The sequence below is a fragment of the Phocoena phocoena genome, chromosome 8 (genome assembly GCF_963924675.1).
Source record: "Phocoena phocoena chromosome 8, mPhoPho1.1, whole genome shotgun sequence".
In the NCBI taxonomy this organism is placed as follows: domain Eukaryota; kingdom Metazoa; phylum Chordata; class Mammalia; order Artiodactyla; family Phocoenidae; genus Phocoena; species Phocoena phocoena.
Genome location: NC_089226.1, coordinates 34,201,067 through 34,213,343, shown reverse-complemented (window position 1 = coordinate 34,213,343; position 12,277 = coordinate 34,201,067). Strand labels below are relative to the sequence as shown.

Genomic DNA, 12,277 nt, shown 5'->3' with positions numbered 1-12,277 from the left:
CTAAGGTGTGTAAAACATGTTGCTTAATATGTATGGAGAAAATCTAATTTGATATATTATGTGTAAAATTGGCAGTCATGAGCACATGGGTCTCTAAGTTATTGACTGAGTATATCAGTAAATTTTGCCTTCAGAAATTTGCGCATCATTTGTACCTAAAAACTGAGAAGGAAAGGAAAAAAAAAAAAACAGTTCCTACTTTTATAAAAAAACAGTTAAAATAGAGAACTAAAACATTAAAATAGAGAATTACTTCTGCAAGAGTCAACGTGGGCAAGTATTGAAAAGCTGAGATATAAAAGTGACAGCTGCAAGGTTAATTATTGCTGTGAGAAAATAAAACTGCATACATTCAAAATGTGCAAAAAGTAGTGGGGAAAGATCTGCTCTACTTGTGCTGCATTTGGAAAAGCAAGATCTTGGGGCAACTAGTACACTCAGCACTGGACTAGTTTATAGCTGATGCTCAGTAAATGTTAGCTGAATCTCAATAGTCCAATTTAAAAATGACTCAAGTTGTTTACAGTGGCTGTGATAGAAGCCAGGTTACCCAGCCCATACAACATAGCATCATAAAAATGACCCAGGCCAGGATCTGAATCTCACTCTGACACTAGCAGGATGACCATAGCAAGTCATTTTACCTCTTTTGGACTCTTCAATTGTGAAATGGGGATATAATACCTAATTTGCAGATTTAATAGGAAAATGAAATGAGATTTCAAATGGTAGAATGCTTCTCAGTAAAAGCTAGTTATTGTTGATGATATTCTTAACTAGAAGAATTTCTGTTTCCCTAATCATTAAGATTAAGAAAATGAATCATTGTTCTTCATGGTTCCTATAAGCAAGAGAATGGCCCACATTTATCCAACAGGCAATCCTATCTGATTATCCATTATTATGGATAATGAATTATTATTCATTATCCACTGAAATGTTCATCTTGTTCAATTATAATCTGATAATACATTCTAAAGGGGAGTAGGAGCATTTTGGCTGCCTCTCCTTCCTCAGGGTCAAATCAGCGTGTTGATAAGCTTGGCATAATTTCTTTCCCTGCAGGTTTACTGTCATTAGTATAAACTGTGAAATACCACTAGGACCATCTCAGTATATTCAGTTAACCGAGTCAATGAAACCTTGCCTCACTTTCCAGAAGTGTGTTGCTTACATTAATGTGTACTTATTTACATTGAAGATTCTGTTTTGAGGGCCTCCATCCTTGAACAACCTACAATAGCTATCTCAGTGTACAAGAGAATTTCCCATACGTGAAATAAATACTGAAGGGCTTGAAGTATGGTTACACAAAGTCACCAAGAGGATAAGACTGAGTAAAAAAAAATTCAAATACACAAATTATATTTCATTCTAGAAAAGATGAGTAGATGAGGCTACAATAGAGACGTCATAATCCTAAGAGTACTGCTTTCCTATCAGTGACAATCATCACTATCTGCCTATTTAAATGTCACCAGCTTGATAACACATGAAATGAGCCCCAAATATATGTTATAAAATTGATTTAAATCACTGTGTTCAATATTTTTAAAACATAAATATGCATTCTATGAATGCTTACATGAGACTTTGCCATGCCTTTAGTTTAGTTGACAATGAAGTAATGCAAAACTTAAAGAGTAGAAAGCCTTTATAAACACCACAAAGGACATTAAAAGACTTGGAAGTATTTGTGAAATAAATACATAGATTTTTTAAAAAATTGAATACAAATGGTATGAGTGGTTTTCAAGTTCCTCTGGAATTACGTCTTAGATTTTAAAACATTCTAGGTCAAAAGTACAAAATTTCAGACAAAGGGATTTTTTCCTAAATCACATAAGTTAATCATCTATACCAAACTGTCAGCTTTCTCATTTGTCAGCATTCTGATTTGGTTAATGTTAGTGTATATTAATCACAGAAAAGTATGGCATAAAACAAGTTCAGGTGGTTATTTGTTCATATAATTATTTGTTTTGTGTCAACTCAAGAAGTAGAACTGTTATTAGTAAACTTTATTTGAAATACTTAATCACTCTTTCAAAGACATTGTATCACCTGATCTGTATGCATCAGTAAATCAAACCTCACATATTTGTCTCACAACCTCAGCTCATAGAATGTTAAGTCAAGCTAATAAGAAGCATCAACCATACCCTGAATGAGATAGTCTGCATTACAAACACTCTCCCTGTAAACCACCCATTATATGGAACAGCTGTTACAAATTATCCAGCCTCCAGGACTGCTCTATTTAAGTGTTTCTGCAAAAGCCCACTGTCTCCATTTCTCCAAATGAGTTAGTTGGTGGCACAGGGATTGTACCAAGTTCACTGTCACCATATGACAGCAGTCTTTTTCAATCTGTGCCTAGTTCTAATGGTACATTGCATAGTAATAAATGTCTTCTTACAGTTGTAGAGCAAAAATCCTCAGAGTATAAGCAAGCAGCCATCAAGAAACCACTAAGACAGTTCTTTCTCCATTATATCTCAGCCATTGCCCAATAAGTTAAGCACTTAGGAAGTAATACTTACTCTTTTCTAAGTCCTAAGTGGACTATTGATTTGCTCAGTTAGTTAAAATGTGAAATTAATGACCCCATATACATGTTTGTTAACTTTTGCTCATTTCCATGACTGTGAAACATGTCCCTAGTCTCAAATAGATATCTTGCAGAACATGTTGGTATCAAGGAAAATCATGAAAGAAAATCTAAATACAGTCAACTCTCCATATCTGTGGAGTCTGCATCTGCAGATTCAACCAACTGTGGATCAAAAATATTCAGGGGAAAAAAAAATCTAGAAAGTTCCAAAAAAGCAAAACTTGAATTTATTGTGGAGGCAATTATTTATATAGCATTTATATTATATTTACAATTATTTGCATAGCATTTACATTTATTAGGTGTTATAATTAAATCAGAGATGATTTAAACTATACAGGAGGATTGTGTCGATTATATGCAAATAGTATGCCTTTTTATATAAGGGACTTGAGCATTCCAAAATTTTAGTATCTGAAGGGATACTGGAACCAATCTCTGGTGAATTAGAACAAGTGAAAACTTATACTACAGAAAAAAAACATATTAAAGGAAGTCTACTACTTCCAGTTTAGCCCACAGTTTTGCCAAGGGTGTTCCTGTCTTAAAAAGAATGGCTTTATAAATCTATGACCTAATGTGTCTTTGGAAATAATAATTCCAAGTTTACTTCATGGTATATTTGAGAAAATATGTCACAGGGATATCTATAAGTTATTCATAAAAGAATAGTGAGACTGAACAAATTTAAAAGTCTATATAGGCATACATCATTTTCTTGGTCTTAATTTGCATTGCAGAGTTATAATAAGTCATACACAATAAACCAATATTGGATTTATAGAAAGCTTTGCAGAAGCATGGTACCTTGCATATTTTAACACTCCATATGCTATTTTCCTACAGGATTTCTTCAACTCATCTGTTTTTAGAATTTATGTAATACTAGCTTACTAAATTAATTTCAAGATAGCGTCTGGGTTGCTTGAGGTTTTAAATAAACAAGTTGATTATTTTTAATTATTCTTGCCAGTTTGCACAATAGATCCTCAAATGTCTATTTTCCATTTCAGAAAGATCACCTTCAATGGATGGAGAGTAATACTTATATATTGGAATATATACAGTGTGTACAACTTCAACTCATGTAAAACTACATTAAATATTTATGCCTGCCTAACTACCTGAACTTGTTGGTTAATTTACCTTTCACTTGAAGTTTGTAATAACTGACCAAGAAGTGTTTGTATTTTTCTAAAAATGAACACAAGAATTCTTTAAATAAACATTTTAAACGTAGTGATGTGTAGAGTCTCACATTAGTAATTAAGTTCTTCAACCAAAAATGGCATGAGTCATTTTAGCTTAAAACTCACAAGGCGTCAAAATTCCAATGACAACCACATGTTCACAATTTATACTAAACAGGAGAAATGTCATGAAATTCTAATTTTATTAGACTAATTATGGGGAAGAGGTGGTATAATTTTTTGCTTACAATGAAAGTAGAAAAATCATTATACTCTCAGTAAGATTGTGAAAGGCATATATGCAAAGCATCCTCAGATCACCCAATGACCACTATCGTTGAAACTACATTGACAACTTCTATTAAGCAGCAACAGTAAAATAAAAAAACATTGGAAAAGTGATTTACTGAGTCATCACAATTTACATTTGTTATCAAAACTTTATTGTAAAGAAAAATATGCATACATTTTTAATAATTTAAATAGATTTTCCCTCCAAATCTTTCTACATCCTCTGAAATCTCCTCCAGATTTCGCCTTTTTAGCAACATGGAGTATAAGCATACCTTGGAGATACTGTGGTTTGGGTTCCAAACCACCAAAATAAAGCAGATATCACAATAAGAAGAATCACACAAATGTTTTGCTTTCCCAGTATATATAAAAGTTATGCTTACACAGAAAAAGCTTTTTATAAAATATAACATTGCTTATGATTAAGAAAACTCTTCAGAAAGTGGGCATAGAGAGAACCTACCTCAACATAAGAAAGGGCATATACAACAAACCTACAGCTAATGTTATACTCAACCATGAAAAGCTGAAAGCATTTCCTCTAAGATCAGGAACAAGACAAGGATGTCCACTCTCAACACTTTTATTCAACATAGTTTTGGAAGTACTAGCCATGGCAATCAGAGAAGAAAAAACAAAATACAAAGAATCCAAATTGCAAAAGAAGAAGTTAAACTGTCACTATTTGCAGATGACATGATACTATACATAGAAAATCCTAAAGACGTTACCAGAAAACTACTAGAGCTCATCAATGAATTTGGTGAACTTGCAGGATACAAAATTAATACACAGAAATTTGTTGCATTTCTACACACTAACAACAAAAGATCAGAAAGAGAAATTAAGGAAACAATGGCATTTACCACTGCATCAAAAAGAGTAAAATACCTAGGAATAAACCGACTTAAGGAGGCAAAAAACCTATACTGAGAAAACTTTAAGACACTGATGAAAGAAATCAAAAATGACACAAACAGATAGAAAGAATATGACGTTCTTGGATTGGAAGAATTAATATTATCAAAATGACTATACAACCCCAGGCAATCTACAGGTTCAATGCAATCCCCATCAAATTGCCAATGATATTTTTCACAGAACTAAAAAAACAACTTTTAAATTTGTATGAAAACACAAAAGACCCTGAATCTTGAGAAAGAAAAACAGAGCTAAAGGAATCAGACACCTTGACTTCAGAGTATACTACAAAGTGACAGTAATCAAAACAGTTTGGCATTGGTGCAAAAAAAGGCATATAGATCAATGGAACAGAATAGAAAGTCCACAGATAAACCCATGCACCCATGGTCATCTAATCTATGATAAACGAGGCAAGAATATACAATGGAGAAAAGACAGTCTCTTCAATAAGATGTGGTGGGAAAACTGGACAGCTACATGTAAAAGAATGAAATTAGAACATTCTCTAACACCATACACAAAAATAAACTCAAAATGGATTAAAGACCTAAATATAAGACCAAATACTATAAAACTTGCAGAGGAAAACATAGGCAGAACACCCTTTGACATAAACTGCAGTAATATCTTTTTTGGATCCATCTCCTAAAGTAATGGAAATAAAAACAAAAGTAAACAAATGGGATCTAATGAAACTTAGAAGCTTTTGCACAGCAAAGTAAACCATAAGCAAAATGAAAAAGCCCTCAGAATGGGAGAAATATTTGCAAATGATGCAAATGACAAGGGATTCATTTCCAAAATATAAAAACAGCTCATACAGCTCAATACAATAAATAAATAAATAAATAAAAACAATCAAAAAATAGGCATAAAATCTAAATAGACATTTCTCCAAAGAAGGCACACAGATGGCCAAAAAATACATGAAAAGATGTTCAACGTCACTAGTTATTAGAGAAATGCAAATCAAAACTACAATGAGGTATCACCTCACACCAACAAGAATGATTATCATCAAAAAGTCTACAAATAATAAATGCTGGAGAGTGGGTGGAGAAAAGGGAACCCTCCTACACTGTTAGTGGGAATGTAAATTGGAATAGCCACTTTGGAGAACAGTATTGAAGTGCCTTAAAAAACTAAAACTAGAGCTATTGTATAATCTAGCAATTGCACTCCTGGGCATATATCTAGAGAAAATCATAATTTGAAAAGATATATGCACCCTAATATTCATAGCAGCACTATTTACAAGAGCCAAAACATGGAAGCAACCTAAGTGGTCATAAACAAATGTATCAGTAAAGATGTGGTATATATACACAATGGAGTATTGCTCAGCCATAACAAAGAATGAGATAATGCCATTTGAAGAAACATGGATGGACCTAGGGATTATCACACTAAGTGAAGTAAGCCAGACACAGAAAGACAACTATCATATGTTACATTTATATATGGAATCTAAAATTGATAGAAATGAATTTATTTACAAAACAGAGGTAAACTCACAGACATAGAAAACAAACTTATGGTTACCAGAGGGGAAAGGGAGGGGGAGGGACAAATTTGGAGTTTAGGATTAAAATATACACACTACTCTATATAAAATAGATAACCAACAAGGACCTACTGTATAGCATAGGGAACTATACTCAATATCTTATAATAACCTATAATGGAAAAGAATCTAAAAATGAATATATATATGTATAACTGAATTACTTTGCTGTATACCTGAAACTAACACAACATTGTAAATCAAGTACATTTTAATTTTAAAAAGATCTGTGCTTACAACATATTGTAGTCTCTTAAGCGTGTATTAAGCCTCAAAAACAATGTACATACCTTAATTAAAAAATACTTTATTGCTAAAAAATGCTAACCATCATCTAAACCTTCAGTGAGTCGCAATAGCAAAATCAAAAATCATAGATCACCATAACAAATATAATAATAGGGAAAATGTTTGAAATAGTGCAAGAACTACCAAAATGTGACCCAGAAACGTGAAGTGAGCAAATGCTGTTGGAAAAATGGTGCTGATAGACTTGTTAGATTCAGGATTTCCATGAACCTTCAATTTATAAAAAAACAGTATCTGTGAAGTGCAATAAAGGGAGGTTTAACTGTAAATGGACAGGAAATTCAATGAGAGCATTAAAGAAAAGTCTTATGTGTCATTACCTTCCTCTGAGTTTCAGATGGACTCCACTTTACTTGTAAGGTCACCAGCTTTACCTAATTCAATTCCTATCTGAAATCTATGACTTTCTTGATGCCTATCATGCGGCTTTTAAACTTGATCACCTTTTTTCTGGTTATGAACAAATGTAGGGCATAAAGAACCTAATGGAACAATGTTGACTCAACCCCTATAAAATCATGCTTTTCATTTCACATAAGCTCTCAATGTTTTTCAGCAATGTTGCTGTTCAACTCTTATTTATTCCCCATCACATAGCTCCCAGTGACTATTACTGACCTTTTCAACTCTCTTCAGGCTCCAAACTAGCATCTTCCTCTGTCTGCAGTTCAGTGTTATCATTATAATTATTTCAATTAAAATTTATTGCATTAAGTTGAAAAGAAAACTTTTGAGATCCTCCTCCAGATTTTGCCTTTATTGTACCATTATTCTTCCAATTTATTTAGCATGAGATTCTGGAATAATGTTTCATTCCCACTCTTGACTCTTCCTTTTTAATATCTAATGTGTTAGTCCACCTCCCATTTTAAAGCATTTACTGGCCTCCACTATCTACATAAAAATGCTCAAACTCATTGTCCTGCTGTTCAAGGTCTTCCCTCAACCTCCTTTTCTCCATATAAAATCCTGCTACTCTGATCAAACTTAAACCATCTGTATTCCTGCTTTTCAGAAATGCCTTGAATTTTCCAGTCTTTGGGCACATTTTTTTATTTATCCCTTTTTGCCACCAAAAGAAAAAAAAAGTCACCTGTTCTATCTTTAAGTACTAGCCCAGAGGAACTGTTTTCTTGGAATATTCACTGCAAAACCCATCCTTCCAGCTTCACTGTCTAAAGAATTTTCTGTGTCCTAGAGATACAAAAGTGAATTTCTAACTCACCTGGCTGGAAAATGGCAAGGCCTGCATGAGTTCCCATGTGTCAAGGTATCTAGTCAGCCTCCATCAGTCAAAGCTGTCAAGTTTAACTTTTCTTTTTTTGTCCTCACATGGCAATTTCTCCAGCCCTTTCAGGCCTTTTTTTTTTTTTTTTTTTTAATGAATGTAGTAATGAGAATGACACAGATTATTTAATTGTGGGCTTGTGAAATAGGATTTTTCAATCTTGTTCTAAAATTCTTTCTTTAATTTTCAATACTTTGTTGAACTTTATTGTCATAGGAATTCATTGGTTATAATACTACGTGTTTAATAAGCCCCAAGTCTCTATCCAAAAGTGATTAATATATTCTATAGGTAAATTTTTAAGTCATTTTAGTAATTTCATTGTATTCTGTGTTTACCTCTCTGGCTGTTTGTTGCTAGTTGGCTGGCTGTTCTTTCAGTTTTCCTGATTGACTTTTAGTCATTTTTCAATTCCAAAAGATTTATCTGGAGTAATTAGATATTGCTGGAGATCCCCTTTTCAGATTATTTATGCTAATATAACCAGTCTTAGCACAGATAATGACTTATTCCAGTTTTAATCTTTGTAAACCAAGGTACTTCTGTTATCCTTTGTATCTTAGGATGCTTCCAGTTGCAAGTAATATAAAGCCTAACTCAAATTGGCTTAAACAATAAGAAATTTATTAGCTATGTTGACAGGAAGCTAAAGCAGATTTATTTCATTGGTTGATCCAATGTCTCAAGTTTTTTTCAAGGACACAGGTTGGTTCCATCTCCATTCTGTCATCTTCAGTGCTGGCCTTACCCTAAAGCTCATTGTAATCATAGGCTGACTGCCAAGAATAATAGGGCTTAAATTCTTTCATGTTCACATACAACAGGAGAAAAAACTAGCGTATCTCTACAAATGTCTATACCTTCATCTGGCTTTGCCAATTTAGACCATATGCTTACTCCTGATCCAGTACCTATCATAATACGATTGTCATGATCTGATTGGCTTAGACCTAACTTCCTGAACCAGTCACTAGCAGGGACAGGTGAGATTGTCAAGATGGGCATAGACTAATCAGGGCTACTGCATATAATGGGGGGTTAATTCCCTATACCAGATTGGGACAGGTGGAGTGAATATTAGGGAGCCAACCACAAGGCTCACTTCATCTCTATCATATATTTTCTATTTCTAAATCCATTTTTAATCAATAAAAAAATTATTCTTAAACTTCTGAAATCTACATTTTCTGTCTATGTTGAATTATGTGAAGAAGTGTTACATATTAATGAGTAACACAGAGTTAAAACTCAGATATATATGCAATTAAGAATCAGAACTGAATCCCAGGTCCAGTATTGGAATATTGTATTGTCTTGAGTGAGTCACTTGTACTTTCTGAGACTCAGTCTTCACGGGTCAATACCAGATTTTCTGTAAAAATTAAAGAGAAAGTACATAACATTTAGTTCATTACCTTATACCTGATAGGTGCTCATTAAATCATTATCATTTCAGCACCACTTTTTCCCCTTTCCATTATAAACTCCCCTGAAGATAGAATTTATTTATTGAATCCGCCAATAATAGTACTTTTTTTTTCAAAGCATTTTCACATCTATCCTTATTTGTTTTGATAAATCAATGTGGTGTATAGGTTCTCATTTTTATTGGTAAAAAATGATGTATTGTGAGATCATATGACATTTTCAAAGTTCTTGAGTTAGTTAAAGGCTTAACCAATGCTAGTATAGCTATTTACAAAGTACTGTTACATACATTACCCTACACAGCCCTCACAATAATGACATAAGATTATTATCATCCCCTTTATAAAATGTAAGGAAACTGAGAATAAAGGGGTTCAGAAACTTGAAGAAAGCTCTTACATAAAAGAGTCAGAACTGGAATATTCCTATGACTCTTTATAAAAATCTCTTTTCTTTAGATCAGTTTTTCTTAAAATGTAGGGTGCACAAAAATTTCTAGACAACCTGTACGAAATACGATGCTGAAGCTCTAGTCACAGAAATTGAAATTCAGTAGCTATTGAGTACAGCTCAGGAATCTAGATAATTTTTTACAAACATGCCAGAGATTTTGTTGCTCATCAAAGTCTGAAAGATACTAATAGCTTGTTTGTTATTGCTGTTGCTTAGAAACACCATGATCTAATGGGTATCTAATTAAGATAATTTACCAAAGATGAGAACATAGCATAATTAGAATCTATTTTTAATATATATTAAGAGCATTTTTTTTCAGAATAAATGATTTTGTAAAGATATATTACTCTTTTTCATATTTTATTGGGTCAAAAGGAAAGATGTGTAAAAAGATAGCCCAACAGCTATGCTAGCCCATTAGGTAAATAAAAATTATTCATTCATTCATTTATTACAAATCTATAGTGATAACACACTAGGTGCCAAGAACTGTACTAGGAAGTGGGAATACAATAGTGAGCAAATTACAAGCACAACTTCAATCCTCCTGTACTTAAAATTCAGATAGGAAATCTACCCTTAATAGGAGATTCACACAAATAAGTAGAAGCCTTCATAGATTTCAACTATGATTGAGAGGTACATGGTACTATATGAATGTATATAATCTTGTGATTTTACCTAGACAGGGCAGCAAGAGAAGTTTCCTTCAAAGCAGTGATACTTGAGCAGAGATTTGAAATCTGAAGCCTAAACAGGTGTTAAATAGGCAAAGTGAGGAGAGACAAGAATTTCATGCTGAGGGACCAGGTTACATAGATAATGATGATGATGATGATAATGATGATAGATAAATAGATAGATAGATACAAAATAACAATAATAAATATAATGGAAATGATAGGTAGATACAAAATAATAATAATATATATAATGATGATAATAATGATACATGGATAGATATAATAAATGGTGAACTTTACCAAATTAATTAGAAACAAAATTGTTTTTGAAAAAAATAATTTAGAACTGTTTAGCTCTCATTTCCATCCTTAACTACCCCTGGTTTAAAAAATATATATTCTCATGGGATCAAGAACTGTATGAAAGGGTCACATAAATTAGGTATGTAAAAAGTAAAGAAATTTATGAACACCCTCTCAACTTCATGAGGAACATAATGATGGTAAGGAAGTATCTGAGGAAAAGGCAAATAAAGATGCAATGCTATGTGAAGTTGAACTTTACAATATGTCAAAGTATGCCAGGAGACATTTTCTTGCATAAAGATAAATATGCTATGAATAACATCTTAAATAAGGGCATATCATAAATCTTCATAATTCTATTGTAAAGATGAAAACCTCACCAACTAGTTACTACTAGGTATTAATATGTAATGTGATATAGGAAATCTACTCACGTTGTTGACTATTACTTTTTAATGAAAGGTTTTCTTGTTATTTATATATGGCCTTTTAGATTTGATCTACAAAAAATGGTCCTTTGTACTGGATAGTTCATTGCATGTATTTAAACTATACATCATAAAAATAAAAAAATACTCTTCAGGGCTTCCCTGGTGGCACAGTGGTTGAGAATCTGCCTGCCAACGCAAGGGACACGGGTTCGAGCCCTGGTGTGGGAAGATCCCATATGCCGCGGAGCAACTAGACCCGTGAGCCACAACTACTGAGCCTGCGCGTCTGGAGTCTGTGCTCTGCAGCAAGAGAGGCCTCGATAGTGAGAGACCCGCGTACTGTGGTGAAGAGTGGCCCCCGCTCGCCGCAAATAGAGAAATCCCTCGCACAGAAACGAAGACCCAACATAGCCAAAAATAAAAATTAATTAATTAATTTTTAAAAATACTCTTCATGGTCTGAGTTATCGAGTTTATTTTTCTGCATTAATATAATCTTTCAGACAGTAGTTAAATCTCTTCCCTTAGTATTAGAAGGGCATGTTCATGACTTTACTTCTGTGATTGCTTTCCTTTCTTCTGACGCATATACCTACATGTGTCTAGAAGTAAGAAGTGTCTGTCCCCAAGCAATATTTATGGGCTTAAAGACAGAACCAATTTAAGATACCATGGCATATTTGGTGTTGACTTTTTCATTTTAGTTTAATCAATTTAAAGCACAGAATTTGTAATGTTTTGAATTCCAACAAGTTTAATTTTTCACTTAAAACTTCTATATAAGAAACAT

The 12,277-nt window shown here is 33.1% G+C and overlaps 1 protein-coding gene across 1 annotated transcript in view; it reads left to right on the top strand.

Moving 5' to 3' along the window:
- The window catches only part of CNTN5 (contactin 5), a 1,437,259-nt gene that overhangs the window by 1,291,197 nt on the left and 133,785 nt on the right, over positions 1-12,277 (top strand). The gene's annotated exons all lie outside the window — the stretch shown is intronic.